General features: G+C 43.7%; 1 protein-coding gene across 1 annotated transcript in view; it reads right to left on the bottom strand.

Annotated features, from left to right (window-relative positions):
- The window catches only part of LOC311149367 (rho guanine nucleotide exchange factor 25-like), a gene marked incomplete at its 5' end in the record, with an annotated part of 65,106 nt that overhangs the window by 36,903 nt on the left and 703 nt on the right, over window positions 1–27,500 (bottom strand). The gene's annotated exons all lie outside the window — the stretch shown is intronic.

Genomic DNA, 27,500 nt, shown 5'->3' with positions numbered 1-27,500 from the left:
AAATGTGCTGTAGGCTACAGTCAGAGAAGGTGGAACTATTTTTTGACAGGGGGTGCAGGATTTATTTTTGCCCGATTTATACTGAAGAAAAATATAAACGCAACATGCAACAATTTCAATGATTTTACTGAGTCACAGTTCATATAAGGAAATTAGTCAATTTAAATAAATTCATTAGGCCCTAATCTATGTACAGTATTTCACATGACTGGGCAGGGGCGCAGCCATGGATGGGTAGGCCCACCCACTTGGGAGCCAGGCCCACCCACTGGGGAGCCAGGCCCAGCCAATCAGAATGAGTTTTTCCCCACAAAAGGGCTTTATTACAGAGAGAAATACTCCTCAGTTTCATCAGCTGTCCGGGTGGCTGGTCTCAGACGATCCTGCAGGTGAAGAAGCCGGATGTGGAGGTCCTGGGCTGGCATGGTTACACGTGGTCTGCGGTTGTGAGGCCGGTTGGACGTACTGCCAAATTATTAAAAATTAAGTTGGAGGTGGCTTATGGTAGAGAATTTGGTAGTACGGACATTCCTGCAGTCAGCATGCCAATTGCACGCTCCCTCAAAACTTGAGACTAATGTGGCATTGTGTTGTGTGACAAAACTGCACATTTTATTGTCCCCAGCACAAGGTGCACCTGTGTAATGATCATGCTGTTTAATCAGCTTCTTGGTATGCCACACCTGTCAGGTGGATGGATAATCTTGGCAAAGGAGAAATGCTCACTAACAGGGATGTAAACAAATTTGTGCACAAAATTTGAGAGAAATACGCTTTTTGTGCGTATGGAACATTTCTGGGATCTTTTATTTCAGTTCATGAAACATGGGACCAGGGCCGGTCGTTGCCCTTCTGCAGCCCTAGGCGAGACCAAAAAACTATGCCTCCACAAAACTAGAATAGTCCCAGTAAGCAAAATTACGTTGAAAGGCATAAATTGGTTCAGATCTGATCCGGATCGGACCAAAAACCAATGTCTGTGGATGTGGAAATCAAGGCCGGTCCGGACTGCACCAAAAAAAAGACGTCCAAAAGGCGTACGGCGTCGGTCCGTGCTTACTGAGGTGTAGCCTACAGTGTTGCCTGAAATTGTATCTTTATGTATGCCCATCTATGTGGTAAGCCTACCATTTGTAAAACACCAAAAACTGACTTTGGGACAGGACAAAAAAAAGACGTTGTCACGTCTCCTCCCGTTGCTCCCCTCCGTTGCTCTGATTCGCCGGTCTACTGAGCCACCGGTCTGAGCGCACCACCTCCGCAACACCGAAATGGAAACCCAACGCACCCTAATCACCTCCAGTGCACCTGCACCTCATCATCTCATTACCACCCCTTATATAGCCCTGGACTGTTCAGTGTTGTGTTGTGTGTGAACGTTAGTGTCATGTCCTCGCTCGCTGTTGTGCTCTTGCTCAGTGTTAAGTAAACCTTTACATTGTTGATTCCTGCGTCTGCGTCCTACCTCTTCGTATCCTCAGTACTCATCACAGACGTCCAAAAGACTTGTGCTTACTCGGGTGTAGCCTAACATGTTGCCTGCAATGGAATTTTATGAATGCCCATCCATGTGGTAGGTGCATTGGTTTTATTAGTCCTGATTCATGTGACTAATCAATTTGGCTATTTAAGCTCTGAATATCAGCTACCCAACTTTATCAGGAGTTATCGTGAGCCTGTTTGCAATGTGTTTACACAGCGGGAAATGCAGAAGTATTTTCTTTTTCGTTATGATCAGCTTGTCAAAAATGTACTGATACAAACTTGAAACCACTGATCATGACAATGGGGTGAAACAGTTGTGATTGTCCATTCCATATTGTCCTTTTTACTTTGGTCTGTCTTGTTTTTAGGATATGTTGTTTGTTAACATAACAGCATATTTATTTGATTGGACACCATTTAGGTTAGGCTATTTGATCTGAGAAACCTGCATGATGTAAAAAGTGTCCATCTCATTACATACTCTTTCTACCATATCCTGTATCTTTTGACGGAACAGTTGGTGGAGCGCCACAGCGACGCATCTCTCCAACAGCACCCTGGAGAGGCGCGCTGGGAATGGACAAGCAAAATATTTTGCGCCCCTGCCTTTAACAAAGTGGGCACTGCCTATCACAAGGCAGCATCAGCGCTCACCTAAAAAGCCCATATGCTACTGGTTGAGAGATCGTCATTGTTTTTGGGCAGAGTTATGTGTTGTTGTAGGTGCGTCTTGGTCAGTTTAGCTCAGAAAATGCCTCCCTTGTCAATCTGCTGCCATAGGCAGCCGCATAATCCTGCCTAATGACTGGGCCGGCCGTGCATGGGACCAACACTTTACATGTTGCGTTTTATATTGCAGTTCATTCGCAATGTATTCAGACCCCTTCTATTTTTCCATATTTTGTTCTACCTTATCTTCTAAAATGTATTAAATAATTTATTTCCCTCATCAATCTACACACAATACCCCATAATGACAAAGCAAAAACAGGTTTTTAGAAATGTTTGCAAGGTTGTAAAAAATAAACTGAAATAACACATTTACATAAGTATTCAGACCCTCTACTCAGTACTGGGCGGCAGGTAGCTTAGTGGGTAAAAGCGTTGTGCCAGTAACCGAAAGGTCGCTGGTTCTAATCCCCGAGCCGACTAGGTGAAAATCTGTCGATGTGCCCTTGAGCAAGGCACTTAACCCTAATTGCTCCTGTAAGTCGCTCTGGATAAGAGCGTCTGCTAAATGACTAAAATGTAAATGTAAATGTACTTTGTTGAAGCACCTTTTGGCAGAGATTACAGCCTCAAATCTTCTTGGGTATGACGCTACAAGCTTGGTACACCTGTATTTGGGGAGTTTCTCCCATTCTGCTCTGCAGATCCTCTCAAGCTATGTCAGGTTGGATGGGGAGCATCGCTGCACTGCTATTTTCAGGTCTCTCTAGAGATGTTCGATTGGGTTCAAGTCCGGGCTCTGGCTGGGCCACTCAAGGACATTCAGAGACTTGTCCCGAAGCCAAGCCTGTGTTGGCTGTGTGCTTAAGGTTGTTTTCCTGTTGGATGGCGAACCTTCGCCCCAGTCTGAGGTCCTGAGCGCTCTGCAGCAGGTTTTCATCAAGGACCTCTCTGTACTTTGCTCTGTTCAACTTTCCCTCAATCCTGTCTCCCAGTCCCTGCCACTGATCGTAGGGATTGTTTTGGCCAGGTGAAGAGCGGTGACTGGTTTCCTCCAGACGCCATGCTTGGCATTCAGGCCAAAGTGTTCAATCTTGGTTTCATCAGACCAGAGAATCTTGTTTATTATGTTCAGAGTCCTTTAGGTGCCTTTTGGCAAACTTCAAGCCGTCTGTCATGTGACTTTTACTGAGGAGTGGCTTCCGTCTGGCCACTCTACCATAAAGGCCTATTTTGTGGAGTGCTTGGTCACCTCCCTGACCTAGGCCCTTCTCCCCCGATTACTCAGTTTGGCCGGGCGGCCAGCTCTAGGAAGAGTCTTGGTGGTTCCAAACTTCTTCCATTGAAGAATGATGGAGGCCACTGTGTTCTTGGGGACCTTCAATACTGCAGACATTTTTTGGTACACTTCCTCAGATCTGTGCCTCGACACGATCCTGTCTCGGAGCTCTAAGGACAATTCCTTCGACCTCATGGCTTGGTTTTTGCTCTGACATGCACTGTCAACTGTGGGACCTTACATAGACAGTTGTGTGCCTTTCCAAATCATGTCCAATCAATAGAATTTACCACAGGTGGACTCCAATCAAGTTGTAGAAACATCTCAAGGATGATCAATGGAAACAGGATGCACCTGAGCTCAATTTCGAGTCTCATAGCAAAGGGTCTGAATACTTATGTAAATAAGGTATTCATGTTTTTTATTTAATAAATTTGCAAACATTTCTAAAAACCAATTTTAGCTTTGTCATAATGGGGTGTTGTGTGTAGATTGATGAGAAATCCATTTTAGAATAAGACAACGTCACAATGTGGAAAAAGTGAAGGGATCTGAATACTTTCCGAATGCACTGGATGTTTCTGCTTATCATTTTGGTAGGCTATTTGTTAGTCAACTTGTCTATATGATTAGATACATGCAGCTTCTCTTCTGTTATTATGTTGCCCTAGAAAACTAAATAAACCCTTGCTCATCAGAATGTCATAAATCAATAGAATGAATGTTTCAATTTAGTTGACATCGGTAAAGTTTTCTCTGTCATCTCTTCTTCGTCTGACATTCATTTGCATGAATCAGTCCAAGGCCACATTTGCGTGATTTCAGATCAAAGGAGTCTAACACAAACAGACGTTTGGATTGATGGAAGATCTAACATTTAAAAAACATACTGATGAGCTACTTAAAAAGCTAAGATTTCAAGTGGGCTTCTTTTATTGAAATATATCTTGCCTCTCCAAGAACATTAGGAAGCAGCCTATGCAGTCAACCTTCCTGCTAGTTCTTGACACCATTTACCAGAATGCAGCAGCCACTACTCTTAAACCATTGGATGCTGTCTACCATAACTCCCTTCACTTTAATACAGGTGACAGCTTTAATACTCATCACTGCATCCTGTATCAGAAGGTCGGCCTCACAAAAGTCCAGTAGATCACTTCATTACTCCCTTCTTGTTTACAAAGCTCTGCTCCACAAGCTTCCAACATACCTCACTTCCCTGTTGAAATATACAAATATTAGATACCAAACCCATTTGCAGGGTTGGTTAACTCTTGAGGTCCCGCTTGTCTCCACAAAGTTTGGTAAATCTGCCTTTAGTTTTAACGCACCACAGTTATGGAATACTTTACAAAACAAATTACACCTGGATTCCCTGGTGCCGATAGGGTAGTTTAAAACTCTGTTGTTAAATGAGTTTACTGAAATGTGCAATTGTTTAAATTGACACTTATAACCTGATGTAATGTATTTATACAGTTGAAGTCGGAAGTTTACATACACCTTAGCCAAATACATTTAAACTCAGTTTTTCATCATTCCTGACATTTAATCCTATTAAAAATTCCATGTTTTAGGTCAGTTAGGATCACCACTTTATTTTAAGAATGTGAAATGTCAGAATAATAGTAGAGAGAATGATTTATTTCATATTTTATTTCTTTCATCACATTCCCAGTGGGTCAGAAATTTACATGCACTCAATTAGTATTTGGTAGCATTGCCTTTTAAATTGTTTAACTTGGGTCAAACGTTTCGGGTAGCCTTCCACAAGCTTCCCACAATAAGTTGGGTGAATTTTGTCCCATTCCTCCTGACAGAGATGGTGTAACTGAGTCAGGTCTGTAGGCCTCATTGCTCGCACACGCTTTATCAGTTCTGCCCTGTCATTTTCTATAGGATTGAGGTCAGGGCTTTGTGATGGCCACTCCAATACCTTGACTTTGTTGTCCTTAAGCCATTTTGCCACAACTTTGGAAGTGTGCTTGGGGTCATTTTCCATTTGGAAGACCCATTTGCGACTGATGTCTTGAGATGTTGCTTCAATATATCCACATAATTTTCCTTCCTCGTGATGCCATTTATTTTGTGAAGTGCACCAGTCCCTCCTGCAGCAAAGCACCCCCACAGCATGATGCTGCCACCCCCGTGCTTCACGGTTGGGATGGTGTTCTTTAGCTTGCAAGCGGCCCCCTTTTTCCTCCAAACATAAGATGGTCATTATGGCCAAAGTTCTATTTTTGTTTCATCAGACCAGAGGACATTTCTCCAAAAAGTACGATCTTTGTCCCCATGTGCAGTTGCAAACCGTAGTCCGGCTTTTTTATGGCGGTTTTGGAGCAGTGGCTTCTTCCTTGCTGAGTGGCCTTTCAGGTTATGTCGATATAGGACTCGTTATACTATGGATATATATACTTTTGTACCTGTTTCCGCATCTTCACAAGGTCCTTTGCTGTTGTTCTGGGATTGATTTGCACTTTTCGCACCAAAGTACGTTAATCTCTAGGAGACAGAATGCGTCTCCTTCCTGAGCGGTATGACGGCTGCGTGGTCCCATGGTGTTTATACTTTCATACTATTGTTTGTACAGGTGAACGTGGTACCTTCAGGCATTTGGAAATTGCTCCCAAGGATGAACCAGACTTGTGGAGGTCTACACATTTTTTTTTCTGAGGTCTTGGCTGATTTCTTTTGATTTTCCCGTGGTATCAAGCAAAGAGGCAGTGAGTTTGAAGGTAGGCCTTGAAATACATCCACAGGTACACCTCCAATTGACTCAAATTATGTCAATTAGCATATCAGAAGCTTCTTAAGCCATGACATCATTTTCTGGAATTTTCCAAGCTGTTTAAAGGCACGGTCATCTTACTGTATGTAAACTTCTGACCCACTGGAATTGTGATACAATGAAATAATCTGTCTGTAAACAATTGTTGGAAAATTACTTCTGTCATACACAAAGTAGATGTCCTAACCGACTTGCCAAAACTATAGTTTGTTAACAAGAAATTTGTGGAGTGGTTGAAAAACAAGTTTTAATGACTCCAACCTAAGTGTATGTAAACTTCCGACTTCAACTGTAGCTGTCTTATAGTTTTTATATTTTTGTTGATGGAATTTTTGTCCTCAGAGCACCATTGCAAATTAGACACTGGTCTAAATTTCACTCCCCTGAATAATTAAAAGTAAATAAATATATATCCCTGTCTCTCTCCCTCTAACCCTCTCTCTCTCTCTCTTTTCCCCTCTCAGCGTTGGCCCCTAGATTACAGATTACATTTCACACACTCAGAGGAAAAGAGGAAATGGACACTCTTCCCATCAGGCAGTGGGGTAGGGCTGGGGCCACTCTCAGACCGACAGACGTACTGACTGATGAATGGACAGCCAGACAGACATAGGGAGACCTGAGTCACAAAGATGAAACCTCTGAAGGACTGGAGACTCCTTGACAGGCAGATTGGACTGTAATGTATTGATGTACCCCATCAAGGAGCTTACTTCCTGTCCTCAGACAACCTGGGGTCTCTGGAACATATGGAGCTAGCTCTCTGTCTCCAGGTTTATGACCACACACACACACAGCTTTAAACATTTCTGGACTTTTTGGGGAGTAAAAATGTTTGAACATTACAAATCCTATTTTCCCTAACCCCTAAACCTAACCCTAACCTTAACTCTAACTCTAACCCTAACCTCAAACCATAAACCTAACCTTAACCCTAAACATAACCCTTAAGCTTAAAAGAGCATTTTAACAAATTCAGGACATGAAAAAGGTCCTGACTTTTCAAAAAAGTTCTTGTTTTCCTACCTTGTCAGGACATTCGGTTGAAATGTTAGGACAGTGGGGTCCTGATAAGGTAGGAAAGCAAGTACACACATACACACACACACTCAGGCCCTGATGCAGTCAGTTTATTCTCAGGCCCTGATGCAGTCAGTTTATTCTCAGGCCCTGATCCAGTCAGTTTATTTTGGTGTCTTCCCTCTTGTTTATGCCCTTGGCCCAGAGTCGTTGATCATTTTTGTGCTCCTTTGCTTAATGAGGGCTGGCACTTGGCTGTTCTCCTTCTCTCACTCTACTCCCTCCTACCCCTCTCACTCTTCCTCCTCCTCCCTTCTTCACTCTGCTCCACCTCTCTCTTCCTCTCTCCTTTACGTCCTCCTCCGCATTGCGCCCTCGCCAACATCGGCACTGTCCCCAGCCCACCCCAGCTCTGCCCTGTTCAGCCAGGACTAAAGGTGCTGAGACCAGCACTATATAACCCCAACACACACATACTGTACACACCCCACTGCGCCTGGCACACCTACAGGCTGAGAGAGGGAGGGAGGAAACGCATAGACCAAGCCTGTTGCGCTACCTCCCTGTTTCACTCCATTTTAGAGTGATTTTCGTCAGTTTCGTAACAACTGAACACAACCCAGGAGGTCTCTGTGATTTACTGAGACCTGTCTTGGCCTGTGCTTCAGTGGTTTGGAAACGGCTGTAGCTAACTAACTACAGAGTTCTCTATTCATGCTGCTAGCAGCTCTCTCGCTCTATTTCTCTCTCATACATATACACACAAACACACGCAAGAGGTATCCCTGCATCCCCTCATTCTATTAGTAGCTCGCCTGGCGTATCAGAGAACAAATGTGTTTCTGAATATGTCTGAGAGAGAGAGAGAGAGAGAGAGAGAGAGAGCCAGCAGTAAATAAATGATAGAGCAGGGCCGAGGGAGGGGAGGTCAGCACTACCAGGCAGGGTGAATTTGAAACATTGTGTGGTTGACTGGGAGGGGAGATATGGAGGGGGACGAGAAGATTAGGGAAGAGGGGGATGAGGAATAGGGAAATAAGAGGATGGGGTCAGGAGGAGGGAGGGAAAAGAGGTGCATGAGGAGGAGTTGGATGACCTAGAGGGCTCTCTCGGCTGCAGATACATCTGGAGCTCAGGCTGGCACTGGTAAGGACATCCCGCAGGGCAGTGGGGGCAAGAGAACACACACATATATGGCATGTGCACAACCACACACACGTGTACATACAGACAGGCACGCAAACATCAAGCCAAGCCTGCTGTGCACTGAGTGCCGCGTTGATTGCAGTATAGTGTGTGGTCCTTTGAGTCTGTGTCTAGTGTGTCGGTGTGTCATTGGATGTGGACGCATGCGTGTGTGTATGGCGTGTGCCATTCTGTGAGAGCTGTTGAGAGGGCTTGAGAGGCTGCGTGCAGCCAGCCGAGCCAGCCAGCCAAGGAGGTAAACAGTGATTTCCTGTCCCCAGCCGACTCAGTCAGATAGGCCTCTTATTGACTGGACTGCCTCTCTTCTCCTCCTCTCCTCCTCGCCCTGGTGATCTCTCTCATAATCACACTGTAATACGTCTCTGCCAGTCAGAGAGAGAGAGAAATGACATACACCGCAACAAAATCACACGGTTAAGTTTAGGCATTATTTCTGAATGGTTAAGGTTTGGGATAGGGTTCAAAATGTTATTTTTTTTAACAAGCGCCTATCACTGGGATTGAACACATAACCCTTGGCGCTGGAGCTCGGGGCTTACACCCATGCACCACCCCCATCCAAATCGTCCTAGCAAAACCCAAGCCCACTTGATGGTAATAGCGCTCACCATTGCCCCTAGTGGCCGGTTTTGAAGGCATCTCCTGATGCCCTGGGTACCTGGACGGACGTCAGATTTTGAAGTGGATTTTGAGCGACCTGGCTGTACACAGAACCCTTACTGGCTGAATGGAAACACACAAATGTCCTAAAGTAGTGCACTACAGGGAATAGTATGCCATTTCAAATGCCCGTCTTCATCATAGACTCTCTCCCATCATCATACGTAGCCTATCATCGCTCTCATACTGCAGAGAGCATTCATGGCTCATGGCATCTACAGGACCATCATCAGACAGACATAGCTTGTCATCACTCATATATTGAAATGAGAGTACCATGGCCTATTGCTAATCAAAGAGAACATCAAAGGGAGGTTAGTCATACTGTCACAGAGAGGTTCTAATTATAGGATGCATGATTAATCCCATTGATGACAGCATGTTCATCTATGAGTCACGAATGCACACACACTCATCACATCATGTTGAGCTATGATTCACCCAAACCCAACCACTTGTCCCGATGAGGTACTCTCATCTCAGACTGGGACAAGTTGTGTATGATGTAGACTACAACTGTCATTGATGAAGATTTTCAAATGGATGCAGTAGGCCTATGAGTAGGATGAATATATTTTGTCATCATTTCTCTTTGGGTACTACTGCTGTGGATGTCTGGAAATGTGATGATAAACTGTAGCCGCTGTACAGGACGGTAACTAGTCTAGACTTTAGTTTGTGTAGAAACCACAGCATTCCATTTTTAAGAAGAGCTGTAACACAGACTTGCTGCCCTCTCTGAGCTAGTCTCTCTGAGCTGCTGGGTTGGCTATTAAAGACTCGCTGCTGGCCTATGAGCTGCTGATTGGCTATTAAAGACTCGCTGCTGGCCTATGAGCTGCTGATTGGCTATTAAAGACTCGCTGCTGGCCTATGAGCTGCTGGGTTGGCTATTAAAGACTCGCTGCTGGCCTATGAGCTGCTGATTGGCTATTAAAGACTCGCTGCTGGCCTATGAGCTGCTGGGTTGGCTATTAAAGACTCGCTGCTGGGTTGGCACCATCAACCTTCATTTTTGCTGCCATGCTGAGGAGAAACTCACCCTACCTCGCTACCACTCACTCTCACAGTCAGATTGCAGATATTACCACACAGGCGTTTCACACACACGCTGAGACATTAGCAACTGACCTATTGGAGTCAACAGCAGGAGCTGAAAACGGAACCCTAATTCATTATTCATTCTTTTTTCATGACCATCTTAATTTGGTCACGTTTCGGTAGACAGGCTGCATACAGGCTGATGTTCATCATTTTTTTGACATTTACATTTTAGTCATTTAGCAGACGCTCTTATCCAGAGCGACTTACAGTTAGTGAGTGCATACATTTTCATACATAGCCATGCTATCGACATCCCCAACTTTTCTCTATACTGTGTCCCTGGAGTAAGCATTATTGATCAGTATCGAACGGACAAATCAGTCAACAGCTCAGACAGTAGATAAATCAACACTACAAAATTGCTTCTGTGTTAATGGGAGACCTACAGGGTGCAATCACTCGTGTGTATGTGTGTGTGTGTTGTAAAGATGAGCTCATGTACACATGCTGAATCCCTTGCTCTACTCCAGGCTCTTAGTCCTGTGGCTGGTGGTGTGATGGTGCCAAGATGGTAGTGGAGCAACAAGATCTCACAGTTTGACTTCAGTATTCGACAGTGTTTGGGATAGGGTTAAAACCCCCAAAATTAAAACGAAGTGCCTAGCACCTGGATTGAACATGCGACCCTCGGAGCCGGAGCTCACGGCTTACGCCCATCCGCCATCCCCGTCCACAACGCCCTAGCAAACCGCAAGCCTACTTGATGGTAATAGCGTTCGCTGTTGCCCATAGTAGCCGGTTTCCCAATGTCCTGGGGACCTGGACCAACGTTAAATATCGCCTTGGCGCTCGAGTGACCTGGTTGAGTGGAGAGATGACTGGAGCTCCTGATGGGGAGATAGTACTACGGTACACTGGCTCTGCTCTACTCTGCCTGCAGTCCTACCCTACCCTGTGTGTGTGTGTGTGTGTGTGTGCGCGTGTGTGTGTGTGATCACTGTGATGAGCGGTTGTGGCCCTCTAGTCACTCTAGCAGCATGTGCTAACACTGCTCTAGCATAGAGCTCCACTAGACAGCTTGCCTGCCTGATACACTCACACACACACACGCTGCTGTTTAGGGGTAAACAGGGCTGCCATTATGCATGAAGTGTCTGAGAATACAGAGCAAATTAAAATAGATTGTGATTTCACATGGCAGCTGGCTGTGGGTTCAGGGCCAGACCTGCTAGGTAGAAGACTGGGCCATGATGCCTGCTGTGAGGCCCTGAACCTTGGCTGTGAGAAGATGAATACTCCCCTCCTGTCCTCTAACTGTATGGCAGAAGGACCAGAAGCTTGGAGCCCTGTTATTGTCTCAAAGGTTAGGCTATGGTTAATATATGAGCACACCATTCTCCCCACTTCATCCTCAGTCATTGGTACAGGCAATAGCCTTTTGGACAAAGCCCATGACGTTCTCTAGACGGTTTAGTTCAGTTTAAACTGATCAGGTTTACATTCTATTTTAAGTCTATGCTGATACAATTTTAAAGGTGGACATAGTGTACAATGAACCAAAATACAGAGGTCTTGGTAGTATAGTATGTTTCGTATTGACTCCATGCCCTCCATACAGGGGATGATATACGATGAAAGCACATAAGGTTTATAAGTCTCTCATGGTACTCTGAATGATTGTCTCCAAGCGCATATTATCATTCCTACCAATGGCTGTCACACACGCATGCACGCACCCACACACTCACTCCTTCCTACTAATGCCCATTGCCATAGCAACTAAACCCAGGAGCACTAAGGGACATCCACACAAAATATAAGCTGTCATAAAGACATGAAATGAGCCTTCTCATACACAGAGAGAGAGAGAGCCGTGCACCACTAACAGTCATTCAGTTCTCACATATCTACTGTATACACCAGATATACCATAAGCCACAGAACAAACACTTCCAAGACAGCTTATATTCTGTGACAATGGCTTAACATAGTGTTCCTTTAATAGTCTTAGTGTACCTGTCAGCAAATGTATTTCTTCCATCTTCAATCACATTCTCAATTCAAGGTAATGCCTTGAACTCATTGCATTTTACAAATACTCTTACAGCCATTGCCATGCAAGATGAAATTAGTTCTGAATAGAGAGATCTATTCAGGCGCTCAGACCCAATCATAGCTACAAGTGAGAAAAACAAAGACACTAAGGATGACGAAAGCTGGTTTATTAATCCTCAGTATCTCTGTTCTCAGTATCTCTGTTCTCAGTATCTCTGTTCTTAGTGTCTCTGTAGACGAGGAAGTGCTATAGTATGCAGACAGTTTGTTTACCAAGCCTGCTGTGACCTTTAATCTGATGTTTTTTAACCAACTACTGTACTGAACTGCAGAGCAAGGTCTCAGGTCGAGGTGACTGACTGCCCTACTCTTCCAGACACAACCAAGACAGAGCGCTCATGGTCAATCAGTCAGGGACAGACAACAGCTTTATCTTGGGGACGGTAAAGTCCATTCGCCATTCATTCAGATTGAAAAACACACACACACACACAGAAATAAAACAAATGCACACACACACTGAGCACACACACACACACTGAGCACACATACTCACGGAGCTGTTGAGTAGTTTCTGTGCTATATGAGTTTGCTCTCTGTTGTTATGGAAAGTTCCTCTGTGTCTGTACACACAGACACATAGTCAGGTATGTGGTAAATAATCACATTACCAAATGACAGGCATCATGAGCTTCAGCTCAACGTGGATATAGACCAAGTTATTCGGATGACGCCTCACTGCAGTGCTCTTAGAGAGAACAACAAACCACCATGATGAAGTGAAGAAGTAAGCACAGTGTGTACCAGTTGCACAGTCAGGTATGTGCTAATCTCATCATTGCACAAGCTACAGGCAGCATGAGGCTAAGTCCTGGAGGAGGAAGACAGATGAGCTCAATGTGAAGGTGCATGGAATGTCTACAATCCGTTTTCCCTCCTCTCTGTATAACTCTCTCTCTTTCTTTCTCTTTTCGCCTTACTCTCTCTCTCTCTCTCGCCTGGAGATTCTTTCTAAACAAGGTATGGAATGCACTCCTGTGTCTAATAATTCTGTTCCGCATGTTTACAAACACAGCCGGCAGGATTAGAGGGAGAGAAGGAGAGAATATAATAATAATAAGGAGCGAGGGAAAGGAGAGAGGGAGAGGATAGAAGGGGAGAGAAGGGGAGAGGAGAGAAGGAGAGAGGGAGAGGAGAGAAGGGGAGAGAAGGAGAGAGGGAGAGAGGGAGGGGAGAGAAGGAGAGAGCAAGAGGAAAGGTTTAGTAGAGCAAAAGAGAATGAGGGGGTGAACTGTGAAAAAATAGAAAACAGTGAGAAGGGGAAAGAAGTTATTAATACTAGGTTCACTGACTGTATGAGAGAGAGAGGGAGTGGAGAGAGAAAGAAACAGAGAGAGGGAGAGCGAGAGAGAGAGAGTGAGAATGCCCCAGGAATGATCTTAATGTTCCACTTGATGTTCACATTCCTCTCAGGCAAATCATACGACTTTCTGCCCAAAACTCAGACTGGGCTATTTGTTCTCCCCGCTGGGGGAGCCGGGAGAGTGTGCGTGTGTGAGAGAGGGAGAGAGAAACAGAGTTGGAGAGGAAACATATGAGGGAGATTTGTTGGAGAGAGAGGGGAGAGGGAGGAAAGGGGGATGGGGTGCTGGCAGTTTAAAAAATATATTTCAATACTGAACACAGCCCAGTCTGAAGCTCTTACATACTTTCAATTTCTGCTATTTTGGCGGCTTTTTCCATAATGTCCTGTGGAATGAGACCTTATAAGCTGATGACCAGTGACGGGGAGTAGTGTAGTTCAACTAGTCATTTAATTACATTTTGCTGTAGCTTGGTGGTAGTTGAACTAAATTCAAATCTTGGTAGTGTTTTCAGTAATTAATACATACCATAGCCATGTAGTGGTGTAGCTAACGACTGGAACACACTACTTAGTTTGCTAAAAGAACAGAAAATAGTTTTTTTGTTTAATAGGCTAAATTGCACATTATGTTATCTGACTCCAGAGTTATCTGTTGCAATTTGTAGTCTATGATATTTCAGATTTACATATGATAACTTTTCAGGAGGTAGTTTGGACGTAGAGAATTACTTTTCAAAATGTCTCTTAAGTTACGTAAACTATATGCTTCTTAAGGGTAGCTTTAGTGTAGCTTAACTTCTTCCATTGTGAAGTAATTGGTAGCTTGGTAAACTATATTTTCAGAGTAGCTTCCCCAACACCCACTGGGCAAAAACTGGTCGTTATTTCCACGTTTATTTTACCCAAAAATTCAATGTGATGACATTGAATCAACGTTGAAAACTGGTTGGATTTGCAAAAACTCATCAACTTAAGGAAATGTTGTCTTTTTTTCACCCAACTTTTAAACTAAATCCAATGACACAGTGAAATGTTTGGTTGAATTCACATTGGATTCACGTTGGTTGACAACAATCAAATGTAAATCAAAACTAGACGTTGAACTGACGTCTGTGCCAAGTGGGAAGGCAACCAGACTAAGAAAACACCAGGGATAAAGAGAGACTGAGTTTTTTCTATCATCATAATATCATCTAGGAAGTTCCCAGACTAAAGCCAAGGCCGCTATGGCTGCTGGCTGCCTCATCTCCTCTCTGGAAACTGTGTCAACACAAACTTTGATCTATTGTTCTGCACATGTCGTCTCATACTACCAGACACTGTAGTCCTAGAATGGCTGGAGTCGAGGCTAATGGACATATACAGTATGTACACTCAGCCAAACTTGGCATCTCTAGCTCCATGTCTTCCAGGTGGAGGTAGAGAAAGTATATAGTGGTGTAAAGAGACCGGATATAGTAGTGTAGAGAGACAGTGTATAGTAGTGTAGATAGACAGTGTATAGTGGTGTAGAGAGACAGTATATGGTAGTGTAGAGAGACAGTATATAGTAGTGTAGATAGACAGTGTATAGTGGTGTAGAGAGACAGTATATGGTAGTGTAGAGAGACAGTATATAGTAGTGTAGATAGACAGTGTATAGTGGTGTAGAGAGACAGTATATGGTAGTGTAGAGAGACAGTATATAGTAGTGTAGATAGACAATGTATACAGTGAGGGAAAAAAGTATTTGATCCCCTGCTGATTTTGTACGTTTGCCCACTGACAAAGAAATGACCAGTCTATCATTTTAATGGTAGGTTTATTTGAACAGTGAGAGACAGAATAACAACAAAAAAATCCAAAAAAAACGCATGTCAAAAATGTTATAAATTGATTTGCATTTTAATGAGGGAAATAAGTATTTGACCCCCTCTCAATCAAAAAGATTTCTGGCTCCCAGGTGTCTAGGAGCACACTCTTAAAGGGAGTGCTCCTAATCTCAGCTTGTTACCTGTATAAAAGACACCTGTCCACAGAATCAATCAATCAATCATATTCCAAACTCTCCACCATGGCCAAGATCAAAGAGCTCTCCAAGGATGTCAGGGACAAGATTGTAGACCTACACAAGGCTGGAATGGGCTACAAGCCCATCAGCAAGCAGCTTGGTGAGAAGGTGACAACAGTTGGTGCGATTATTCGCAAATGGAAGAAACACAAAAGAACTGTCAATCTCCCTCGGCCTGGGGCTCCATGCAAGATCTCACCTCGTGGAGTTGCAATGATCATGAGAGCGGTGAGGAATCAGCCCAGAACTACACGGGAGGATCTTGTCAATGATCTCAAGGCAGCTGGGACCATAGTCACCAAGAAAACAATTGGTAACACACTACACCGTGAAGGACTGAAATCCTGCAGCGCCCGCAAGGTCCCCCTGCTCAAGAAAGCACATATACATGCCCGTCTGAAGTTTGCCAATGAACATCTGAATGATTCAGAGGAGAACTGGGTGAAGTGTTGTGGTCAGATGAGACCAAAATCGAGCTCTTTGGCATCAACTCAACTCGCCGTGTTTGGAGGAGGAGGAATGCTGCCTATGACCCAAAGAACACCATCTCCACCGTCAAACATGGAGGTGGAAACATTATGCTTTGGGGGTGTTTTTCTGCTAAGGGGACAGGACAACTTCACTGCATCAAAGGGACGTCAAATCTTGGGTGAGAACCTCCTTCCCTTAGCCAGGGCATTGAAAATGGGTCGTGGATGGGTATTCCAGCATGACAATGACCCAAAACACACGGCCAAGGCAACAAAGGAGTGGCTCAAGAAGAAGCACATTAAGGTCCTGGAGTGGCCTAGCCAGTCTCCAGACCTTAATCCCATGGAAAATCTGTGGAGGGAGCTGAAGGTTTGAGTTGCCAAACGTCAGCCTTGAAACCTTAATGACTTGGAGAAGATCTGCAAAGAGGAGTGGGACAAAATCCCTCCTTTTTCTCCTCACTGTAGTGGTGTAGAGAGACAGTATATAGTAGTGTAGATAAACAGTATATAGTAGTGTACAGTCGTGGTCAAAAGTTTTGAGAATGACACAAGTATTGGTTTTCACAAAGTTCGCTGCTTCAATGTTATGCGATATTTTTGTCAGATGTTACTATGGTATACTGTATATATAAGTATAATTACAAGCATTCCATGAGTGTCAAAGGCTTTTATTGACAATTACATTACGTTTATGCAAAGAGTCAATATTTGCAGTGTTATTTTTCAAGACCTCTGCAATCCGCCCTGGCATGCTGTCAATTAACTTATGGGCCACATCCTGACTGATGGCAGCCCATTCTTGCATAATCAATGCTTGAAGTTTGTCTGAATTTGTGGGGTTTTGTTTGTCCAACCGCCTCTTGAGGATCGACCACAAATTCACCATGGGATTAAGGTCTGGGGAGTTTCCTGGCCATGGACCCAAATGTTCGATGTTTTGTTCCCCGAGCCACTTAGTTATCACTTTTGCCTTATGGCAAGGTGCTCCATCATGCTGGTAAAGGCATTGGTCATCACCAAACTGTTCTTGGATGGTTGGGAGAAGTTGCTCTCTGAGGATGTGTTGGTACCATTCTTTATTCATGGCTGTGTTCTTAGGCAAAATTGTGAGTGAACCCACTTCCTTGGCTGAGAAGCAACCCCACACATGAATGGTCTCAGGATGCTTTACTGTTGGCTTGACACAGGACTGATGGTAGCGCTCACCTTGTCTTCTCCGGGCAAGGTGTTTTCCGGATGCCCCAAACAATCGGAAAGGGTATTCATCAGAGAAAATGACTTTACCCCAGTCCTCAGCAGTCCAATGCCTGTACCTTTTGCAGAATATCAGTCTGTCCCTGATGTTTTTCGTGGAGAGAAGTGGCTTCTTTGCTGCCCTTCTTCAAATCAAATCAAATCAAATTGTATTGGTCACATGCGCCGAATACAACAGGTGCAGACATTACAGTGAAATGCTTACTTACAGCCCTTAACCAACAGTGCATTTATTTTTAAATAAAAAAAGGCTATATATACAGGGGGGTACCGGTGCAGAGTCAATGTGCGGGGGCACCGGCTAGTTGAGGTAGTTGAAGTAATATGTACATGTGGGTAGAGTTAAAGTGACTATGCATAAATAATTAACAGAGTAGCAGCAGCGTAAAAAGGATGGGGTGGGGGGGCAGTGCAAATAGTCCGGGTAGCCATGATTAGCTGTTCAGGAGTCTTATGGCTTGGGGGTAGAAGCTGTTGAGAAGTCTATTGGACCTAGACTTGGCACTCCGGTACCGCTTGCCGTGCGGTAGCAGGGAGAACAGTCTATGACTAGGGTGGCTGGACACCAGGCCATCCTCCAAAAGTCTTCGACTCACTACCTGCCTGCTGCCATTCCTGAGCAAGCTCTGCACTGGTGGTGCCCCGATCCCGCAGCTGAATCAACTTTAGGAGACGGTCCTGGCGCTTGCTGGACTTTCTTGGGCACCCTGAAGCCTTCTTCACAACAATTGAACCTCTCTCCTTGAAGTTCTTGATGATCCGATAAATGGTTGATTTAGGTGCAAGCTTACTAGAGGCAATATCCTTGCCTGTGAAGACCTTTTTTGTCCAAAGCAATGATGACGGCACGTGTTTCCTTGCAGGTAACAGAGAAAGAACAATGATTTAAATCACCACCCTCCTTTTAAAGCTTCCAGTCTGTTATTCTAACTCAATCAGCATGACAGAGTGATCTCTAGCCTTGTCCTCGTCAACACTCTAACCTCTGTTAACGAGAGAATCACTGACATGATGGCAGCTGGTCCTTTTGTGGCAGGGCTGAAATGCAGTGGAAATGTTTTTTGGGGATTAAGTTCATTTTCATGGCAAAGAGGGACTTTGCTATTAATTACAATTCATCTGATCACTCTTCATAACATTCTGGAGTATATGCAAATTGCCATCATCAAAACTGAGGCAGCAGACTTTGTAAAAATTTGTATTTGTGTCATTCTCAAAACTTTTGACCACGACTGTAGAGTGACAGTATATAGTAGTGTAGAGAGACAGTATATAGTAGTGTAGAGAGACAGTATATAGTAGTGTAGAGACAGTATATAGTAGTGTAGAGAGACAGTATATAGTAGTGTAGAGAGACAGTATATAGTAGTGTAGAGAGACAGTATATAGTAGTGTAGAGAGACAGTATATAGTAGTGTAGAGAGACAGTATATAATAGTGAAGAGACAGTAAAGCTCCAGGGCTGTCTTGTCCTCAGAGGGAACACAGCAGGCTGGCTGGATCAGTGTGTTACAGTGTGTACCCAGAGCAGATGGAGGGGCTGTGGAGTGTGAGACCAGGGTGAATATTGTTGCTCCAGTTATTGTTACCATCATAATTACCAGACTGATTACCGCCGCTCTATTGTGTAGTGACCATCCATGTAAGCTCGCGAGATCAGGCGGCTAGTAATTGTTGGTTGGCAGGGTCTCTCTCTCTCTCTCTCTCTCTCTCTCTCTCTCTCTCTCTCTCTCTCTCTCTCTCTCTCTCTCTCTCTCTCTCTCTCTCTCTCTCTCTCTCTCTCTCTCTCTCTCTCTCTCTCTCTCTCTCTCTCTCTCTCTCCTCTCTCTCTCTCTCTCTCTCTCTCTCTCTCTCTCTCATCTCTCTCTCTCTCTCTCTCTCTCTCTCTCTCTCTCTCTCTGTGTGTGCAGGGGACTCATTGCACACAGACCCAAACCCTCACAGACACAAGCATGCAATCACATGACTTATGCATGCATGCACATACAGTGAGGGGGAAAAAGTATTTGATCACCTGCTGATTTTGTACGTTTGCCCACTGACAAAGACATGATCAGTCTATCATTTTAATGGTAGGTTTATTTGAACAGTGAGAGACAGAATAACAACAACAAAAAAACAGAAAAACCATGTCAAAAATGTTATAAATTGATTTACATTTTAATGAGGGAAATAAGTATTTGACCCCTCTGCAAAACATGATTTAGTACTTGGTGGCAAAACCCTTGTTGGCAATCACAGAGGTCAGATGTTTCTTGTAGTTGGCCACCAGGTTTGCACACATCTCAGGAGGGATTTTGTCCCACTCCTCTTTGCAGATCTTCTCCAAGTCATTAAGGTTTCGAGCCTGGCGTATGGCAACTCGAACCTTCAGCTCCCTCCACAGATTTTCTATGGGATTAAGGTCTGGAGACTGGCTAGGCCACTCCAGGACCTTAATGTGCTTCTTCTTGAGCCACTCCTTTGTTGCCTTGGCCGTGTGTTTTGGGTAATTGTCATGCTGGAATACCCATCCACGACCCATTATCAATGCCCTGGCTGAGGGAAGGAGGTTCTCACCCAAGATTTGACGGTACATGGCCCCGTCCATCGTCCCTTTGATGCGGTGAAGTTGTTCTTGGGGTCATAGGCAGCATTCCTCCTCCTCCAAACACGGCGAGTTGAGTTGATGCCAAAGAGCTCGATTTTGGTCTCATCTGACCACAACACTTTCACCCAGTTCTCCTCTAAATCATTCAGATGTTCATTGGCAAACTTTAGAAGGGCCTGTATATGTGCTTTCTTGAGGGGGACCTTGCGGGGGGACCCTGCGGGAGCTGCAGGATTTCAGTCCTTCACGGCGTAGTGTGTTACCAATTGTTTTCTTGGTGACTATGGTCCCAGCTGCCTTGAGATCATTGACAATATCCTCCCGTGTAGTTCTGGGCTGATTCCTCACCGTTCTCATGATCATTGCAACTCCACGAGGTGAGATCTTGCATGGAGCCCCAGGCCGAGGGAGATTGACAGTTATTTTGTGTTTCTTCCATTTGCGAATAATCGCACCAACTGTTGTCACCTTCTCACCAAGCTGCTTGGCGATGGTCTTGTAGCCCATTCCAGCCTTGTGTAGGTCTACAATCTTGTCCCTGACATCCTTGGAGAGCTCTTTGGTCTTGGCCATGGTTGAGAGTTTGGAATCTTATTGATTGATTGCTTCTGTGGACAGGTGTCTTTTATACAGGTAACAAGCTGAGATTAGGAGCACTCCCTTTAAGAGTGGGCTCCTAATCTCAGCTCGTTACCTGTATAAAAGACACCTGGGAGCCAGAAATCTTTCTGATTGAGAGGGGGTCAAATACTTATTTCCCTCATTAAAATGCAAATCAATTTCTAACATTTTTGACACGCGTTTTTCTGGATTTTGTTGTTGTTATTCTGTTTCTCACTGTTCAAATAAACCTACCATTAAAATTATAGACTGATCATTTCTTTGTCAGTGGGCAAACGTACAAAATCAGCAGGGGATCAAATACTTTTTTCCCTCACTCTACATGCATGCACACATATACGCTCACACGCACAGTGTGGCATGGACCCTAGAGAGATTGAAGGGAGAGAGAGAGAGAGAGAGAGAGAGTGATTGTATACCCCTCAACGCTTGCTGTGCTGATAAATAGTCCTTTAACATGCCTCCCTCTCAGGTATAGACTCCCTCTCTTTCTCTTTCTCTTCCACTCTTTTCTCTTTCTCTCCCACTCTTTTCTCTTTCTCTCCCTCTGTCTTTCTCTCCCTCTGTCTTTCTCTCCCTCTGTCTTTCTCTCTCTCTGTCTTTCTCTCCCTCTGTCTTTCTCTCTCTCGCTGGGGTAACAAACAGAGGAGCAAAGAGAAAACAGACGCAGGTGGGGTAACAAACAGAGGAGCACGGAGAAAACAGACGCAGGTGAACGCTGGAGGGAGACGAGGGGGTGTAATAAACACATCAACCAAGGTAGCCAATCGGATCAAGAGCGTAAAGTCAATACCAACAGAGAAGTGAAGCTCTCTATCCTTTTTTTATTCCCTCACTCTCTCTCTCTTTTCCTGCAATGAACAGAAAGGCTTACAGCTCCGCCTGTTTCTCTACACTCTTAGGAAAAAGGGTTCCAAAAGTGTTCTGCGGCTGTCCGCATAGGATAACCCTTTTTGGTTCCAGGTAGAACCCTTTTTGGTTCCAGTTAGAACTCTTTTGGGTTCTATGTAGAACCCTCTGTGGAAAGGGTTCTACCTGGAACCAAAAGGTGTTCTTCAAACGGTTCTCCTATGGGGACAGCCGAAGAACCCTTTTAGACTGATTTCTCCTCCACTCCATATATCTCTCTCTCTCTCTTCCACCACTTCATATCTCTCTCCCTCTCCCTCTCTCTCTGTCTCTCTTCTCCACTCCATATATCTCGCTCTCCTGCCTTTATAACTCTCTCTCTCTCTCTCCCTCTCCTCCACTTCATATCTCTCTCCCCCTGGCAGCAGTGTCTATTCAGCTGAGATTACCTGTGGGCCTTCTCAAATACAATCCGGTGTGTAGGAGGCTATGCTACAGTCTCAAGGCAATATACAGCCCCAGATGTGGAGGCTTAGTACAGACTGGTACATTCTCTGTCCTAATCATTACCATGGTATGAGGAGGACAAGTTTTACGTGGGAGTTTTTATATACTAAATCATACTGTAAATAAAAAATATGGATGTTAGAAAAAGGCTAGCTCAGTGACAGATCTATATATTGTACTGGCATGAGCATAGATGTACTGTATCTCGTTTGAGCTCACACACACACACACACACACACACACACACACACACACAGTTGTGCGAGGCAGTCCTCTTATTTCTGGGGCGAAAGTAAGAGTAGAGAGAAGGTTTCACGGGTTGGATTAGGGAGGAGAAGGCCATTGTTGGGGTCAGGGGGAGGCTAGGAGAAGCAGGGAGCAGAGCAGAGCTGCAGTTGCTCAATGACTTCATGACTTACGACTTCTGTCTTCTCAGAGGCCAAGATGAGCAATCCAGGCACGGATCCACAAACCAGTCAGTCAAACAACAAAACACTTTAACAATGCTACAGGCCTTCCCAGTTTCTACTAACTACAAAAAAAAAACACCAGGTTGGATGTTCTTGTCAGGTTATAATAATGAATGACAGATATCATCTTTAATTCAAACTATAATAGCCCCACAGATGTATGGTTTGTCATGCCTCTATGGGGGAAATGTTTCTATCCATTCAAAAAAGAGTTCATTCTGCTGGTTGAGAGCAGTTTATTTCCCCCCTGTAGCAGCCTACAGCAGCCAATGTTGCTGACCAGCTACTGTAAAAATCACAAATCAACCTCAATAACACAAAAATGTAAATCTGTTTCGTTATGCCCATCTCTCTCTCTGTCCATCTCTTTTTCTCTGACAGTGAGTTCCTGCTCTCATGCCGAATAGTTGTTTAATCTGTGGCTCCCCCTCACTGCTGAATGCAAAAAGCTAAATGGTATATGCTCATTTTTATGCATGTTGTTAGTACACATTATTTCCTGTAAGCTTTTCTATGACTCCCGGTTGTCTCAGGCCTTGGCTATGACACACACACACAACACACACATTTACACACACACAGGCACAGACACACACACATACACACATACACACAGCACAGCACATTCACATAATAGCACCAAGCTCTACTAAAGGAACCCATTGATTTTATCCATCCATTATTAAGCATTGATTAGGAAGTGGTGAGTTGGTTGTGTCTTGGCTGGGTGGCTGTATAGAGGTTGATGGAGGTCCAGAATGCTCCATTGATTTTCATCTTTGACTTCCGCATTGCAGTTAACTCCCTCAATGAGGGGAAGGGGAGGAAGAGAGGGAGGAGGGGAGGGAGTGGGGACAGGAAGCTTAGGTTCTATTGACATACAGTACTGATTAATATCTCAACCCGTCGCCTTAGCCTACTCCTCTAGGACATGTGTGACATTAAGAGGAAATTATGGGTTGCATTCCAAATAGCACTGTTTTCCCTATATAGTGCACTGGGAATAGGGTGCCATTTGGGGCGCAGACCTGATGAGCTGAGAGTCATGTGAGACGGATAGCAGTCTTCAAACAAACCCATTGTCTGTATTTAAGCCATCTCTGTGTGAGTTTGACTGTGTGTTATTTTACAGTAGGTATAAGGTTATTTTCTGCTTATGCATCCTTATTTTGGCACCAAACCCACCACTAGTGTGGTGGCCAAAGAGCTCTATTTTCATGTCATCTGACCATAGCACTGGTTCCAATCCAAGTGCCAATGCCGTTTAACAAACTCCAGAGCTCTTTGGCCACACACACCAGTGGTGGGTTTGGTGTCGAAATAAGGATGCATAAGCAAAAAACAAAGTGATGAAAACCTACTCCAAAGCGCTCAGGACCTCAGACTGGGGCAAAGGTTCACCTTCCAACAAGACAACAACCCTAAGCACACAGCCAAGACAACGCAGGAGTGGCTTCGGGACAAGTGTCTGAATGTCCTTGAGTGGACAGCCAGAGCCCGGACTTGAACCCGATCGAACATCTCTGGAGAGACTTGAAAATAGCTGTGCAGCGACGCTCCCCATCCTACCTGACAGAGCTTGAGAGGATCTGCAGAGAAGAATGGGAGAAACTCCTCAAATACAGGTGTGCCAAGCTTGTAGCGTCATACCCAAGAAGACTCGAGGCTGCCAAAGGTGCTTCAACAAAGTACTGAGTAAAGGGTCTGAATACTTATGTAAATGTGATATTTCCGGGGTTTAAAAATAATACATTTTCAAACACCAGTTTTTACTTTACATTTTTACATTTTACATTTTAGTCATTTAGCAGACGCTCTTATCCAGAGCGACTTACAGGAGCAATTAGGGTTAAGTGCCTTGCTTAAGGGCACATCGACAGATTTTTCACCTAGTCGGCTCGGGGATTAGAACCAGCGACCTTTCGGTTACTGGCACAACGCTCTTACCCACTAAGCTACCTGCCGCCCCTGACTTTGTCAGTATGGGGTATTGTTTGTCGATTGATGAGGGGAAAAAACTATCTAATCCATTTTAAAATAAGGCTGTAACATAACAAAATGTGGGAAAAGTCAAGGGGTCTGAATACTTTCCGAATGCACTGTATATACAAATGAACTGATTTTTTTCTTTTTTATTTAATGAAGGAGCAGAAGAGTATGAAAATAATATTCATTCACTCCTAAATGAAATATGTGCCCGTTGGATAGTTTGAACTTGAGTATTTCATATGATAACAACGTCAATGGGTTGGGCTGCCCCTTGCTGCTCTGCTCTATGAGGCTGGAGTGTATCCATTACGAAAGGCCTAGAGATTAAACTGAAGGCATCTGAGGTATTTGAGCGTCCTTCTGAGTATGTCCAGGCAGTAATAAGAAAGAAAGCCTGCTGATTTACAATCTCCCTATGACTCCCTGAGATTGAACCTCAGTGGGTAGTAGTTCTACTGCACTCACTGCATAATCCTTTGATAAACAGCAGACCTGGATTCAAATAGTAATTGAAATCATTTCAAAATACTGTATCTGTGCTTGATTGAGCTTGCCTGGCTTCATGGACCAATAGAATAGTCCCAAAACTACAAACCCCGCCCATCTGACACTCCAGGCAGGCAAAAGTATGTGGTACATTTTCACAAGACTTAGTGCAAAACTCAAAACAGATCATCAAAAAGGCAGTTGTTTCAAAACTTTTCAGTTGACTATGTACAACACACAAAATCATACAGTCACTTTTTCACCAAACTTAATCAGTGTTTCATCTAGAAATACATGTTTCACATTGCAATGCACACATTACTTTTGATATGATTCTCTTCTCTTTTATTAAAATACAATTTACTATTCCGTAATCCGACTGCTCTTAATTGATGATCACTTAAACGTTTGGTAAACCTATAGATTTGACATGTAAAACTGATTTGTCTACTACAGATTTTGAGAACTACATAATGAAAATGTATGTCTGTAAAGTAGAAACACAAAAAGTATGATATATACTCCAATGTACTACTTTGATGATGACTATTATGAGTATACTTCACAGTAAGTTTTTTAAAAAATCTGATAATGACAAGATCAGAGATGTACTGTAACAAATCAAATCAAAGTTTATTGATCACGTATTCAGAGTAGCAGATGTTACAGAAGGTGCAGCGATATGCTTGTGTTTCTAGCTCCTACAGTGCAGTAATACAATATCAATACAATACCAATATGCAAACAATCCAGAAACTCCAAAACAAGAAAGAAATGCATCCCTTATACAGTAAACATGTATCCAAAACGAAGTTGCTGGGGTCTTTTAGGGTGGGGCGGAGTTCACACTGCTTTACTAAAATTGCATTGGCCAATACAGTTCTGTAATACTGTAATATATGCAATTTACGTAGCAGACTCTTCATCCAAAGTGACAACAGTCCACACATTTTGGTATGTGACCCCAGTGGGAATCAAACCCACAATTCTGGTGTTGCAAGTGGCATGCTCTTATGAGCTGAACCACGTACAGGACCACTACAATACATAAGTACAAAGCAATACTATAAAAAACAATACATCATTACAATACAGGTGGAAGATGTATGATTGCCATCCCCATGAGCGTACCACCCTCCTTCAGGCCATGGATGAGGCATGCAATGATTTCATTCCAGATCTATTCCAGGGTTGGATTCGCCATGCCAAAAGGTTTTTCCCCAGGTGCATGAACAATGAGGATATTTACAGCGATTTCGATGAGAACCTATGGCTAAATGCGCAAGACAGACTTGATGCAAACTTGTGCCTGCTAAACATTATGCTTCTTTCATTTGATTACATTGTGAAAGATGTCTTCAATGATCACACCTTTGATCACACATGGGATAGAAATTATGGAAATGTGATGTTCAGTGAATTTTAATCGGTAGTGCAAGTGTATTGCTTTATGTGAAAACAGTATAATGTACTGCAATGTACAGTACTGTATCATACTACATTCAAAGGGCAATTTTGAAACATGTATCTTAAATTTTTTGCTGGTTGTTAAAATAACTAAATTGAGAAGAAATCATTATGTTGTGTTTTGGTGATTAAACCAATGTTCTAATTATATTTCACAGTAAACTTATATTTTGGATCAATGGTTGTGTGGTGAAAGATGTCTACAAACAAAATGAATGCACAATGAAAGATTTTGAATGTAAGACTGGCTGCGTTACTAGTGTTACCAGTTTGGAGTTTTGTACTAAGAGTTTTGAAAATTCACCACATACCAACACGATAAAAAAAAACAGTAGACACATTTTGAGTAGTGTTTGAACCCAGGTCTGATATATAGTGTTCGGGAAGATATGCAGAAATTGCCTGGCATCATGATCAGGTAAACCTGTACGCTACACACACCCTGTGTTTTAACTCAAACCCCAGAGCCCTAGGAATCCCTATCCCCTGTGTGTGTGTGGGTGTATGTGTATGTGTGTGTACGTGTACGCGTGCATATGGGTGTGTACGCATGTGTATAAGTAAATAACCGGACAGTTTATGCCTGACTGTGAGGATGATCTGGTAAACGTTACAACAGTAGAGTGTGTTCTGGGTCTGGACTTCGTGAGCATGGTCTTTGTTCTTATTACATATCCACATGCCACCCGCTGCTTTAACTCAACCTCACTATTCTAATAGACTGCTGCTCTTCCTGCTGAACTTCATTATGAGAAACCTTTCAAAAGGGTATGAGGGAGGGAGAAAGAAAGAAAGAAAGAAAGAAAGAAAGAAAGAAAGAAAGAAAGAAAGAAAGAAAGAAAGAAAGAAAGAAAGAAAGAAAGAAAGAAAGAAAGAAAGAAAGAAAGAAAGAAAGAAAGAAAGAAAGAGGAGAGGGAGGAAGAGAGAGAGCGATAAAGAGAAAGAAAGAGAGAGATTCTTGACTAAATCAGCTTGCTTTTCGAGGTAGAGGAATTTATCAGAGTAGCTCAGTCCCCCAATCCATCCATGTGCTGCATGTACCTAACCAACACCGACAGCCAGATGGGAGCATACCTCGCTCAAGGACCTTAACACACCCGCACGTACACACACACACACACACACCGAGACACACACTAACACGTAATATTTTCCTCCACTCCATGTTCAGT

The sequence above is a fragment of the Coregonus lavaretus genome, assembly GCF_964263955.1.
Source record: "Coregonus lavaretus genome assembly, chromosome: 22".
Lineage (NCBI taxonomy): Eukaryota > Metazoa > Chordata > Actinopteri > Salmoniformes > Salmonidae > Coregonus > Coregonus lavaretus.
This window is presented reverse-complemented; position numbering and strand designations above follow the sequence as displayed.